This window comes from Arachis hypogaea, chromosome 16, assembly GCF_003086295.3.
Source record: "Arachis hypogaea cultivar Tifrunner chromosome 16, arahy.Tifrunner.gnm2.J5K5, whole genome shotgun sequence".
In the NCBI taxonomy this organism is placed as follows: Eukaryota; Viridiplantae; Streptophyta; class Magnoliopsida; order Fabales; family Fabaceae; genus Arachis; species Arachis hypogaea.
This window is the reverse complement of record NC_092051.1, coordinates 54953315-54954567: the sequence shown is the minus strand read 5'-3', so window position 1 is coordinate 54954567 and position 1253 is coordinate 54953315. Positions and strand designations below refer to the sequence as shown.

At 43.7% G+C, this 1253-nt stretch overlaps 1 non-coding gene across 1 annotated transcript; it reads left to right on the top strand.

Annotated features, from left to right (window-relative positions):
• The first annotated feature begins 917 nt into the window (after window positions 1–917).
• Window positions 918–1021, top strand: LOC112760148 (small nucleolar RNA R71). The gene has a single exon (XR_003180599.1). It is a non-coding gene; the product is annotated as a small nucleolar RNA R71 (small nucleolar RNA).
• Window positions 1022–1253: the final 232 nt, after the last annotated feature.

Below are 1253 nucleotides of genomic sequence, written 5' to 3'. Positions count from 1 at the left end.
TCTGGTTCTTTGTGATCTCTATCCTCCTCCTTTGTTGAGTTGTCTTCAGGTTGTTTGCACACTTTTCTTTGATTGTCTTCAATCTCTTGATCACTTGTAGTGACCATTTTGCAATCTTTCCATCTTACTTTCTTTGCTTCTCCCTTGGGGTTTTTCTCCGTGTCACTTGGGAAGCTATCAGTAGGTTTGGGAATCTTCTCAGCTAAATATCCCACCTGAAATTCCAGCTTCCTGATGGTCTCTCCCTGGTTCTTAATATGGGCTCGCACCTCCTCTTTGAACACCTTATTTTCTTGAATCTCTTGGCGTATTCCTTCAAGTAAGGCTTCAATCTTAGAGAGCTTGTCATCAATTGATGAGTGATTCGGAGCAGACGTGCTGTTTTAGTTTTGATAAGTATGTGGAGAAGTGTTGTTGTGGGGGTGTTGAGATGTCCTCTAGGTGAATTGCTTTTGATCTTGCTCACTTTCCCACCCAAAGTTCGGGTGATTTCTCCATCCAGGGTTGTAAGTCTTGGAGTATGGATCATAGTTTTTCCTTGGTGAATTCCCATGTAGTTGGCTTGCTCCTGACTCCCCTCTGCTTCTTCATTCACTCCTTCTTGGATTGTTGATGAAGATGAGATTGCTGCTACATAGTTCCTCTCCATTTTTTTGGTGAGGTCAGCCAGCTGCTGGGTAATGAGCTTGTTTTGGGCCAACAGAGCATCTACATTGTTTAGCTCCATCACTCCTCTTGTGTTCGCTCTTTCGAAAGCATAGAAGTAGTCATTTTCTGCTACTATTTTAATAACATCTATGGCTTCCTCAATGGTCTTCTTCTTGTTCAAGGATCCTCCAGATGAATGGTCTACTGCCTTCTTTGACTCATAAGAGAGCCCTTCATAGAAAATGTGCAGCTGGACCCATTCGTTGAACATGTCAGGTGGACACCTCCTTGTTAAGTCTTTGAACCTCTCCCATGCTTCATACAGAGTCTCACCATCTTGTTGCCTGAAGGTTTGAACCTCAACTCTCAGCCTATTGATTCGTTGAGGAGGGTAGAATCTTGCTAAGAATTTGTTCACCACATCCTCCCAAGTTGTCAAGCTCTCCCTTGGGAAGGATTCCAGCCACTTGGCTGCCTTGTCTCTGAGTGAGAAGGGAAATAAGAGCAGTCTATAGGCGTCAGGATGAACACCATTAGATTTCACTGTGTCACATATTCTCAGGAAGGTGGTCAAATGTTGATTGGGGTCTTCTTGAACACCTCCT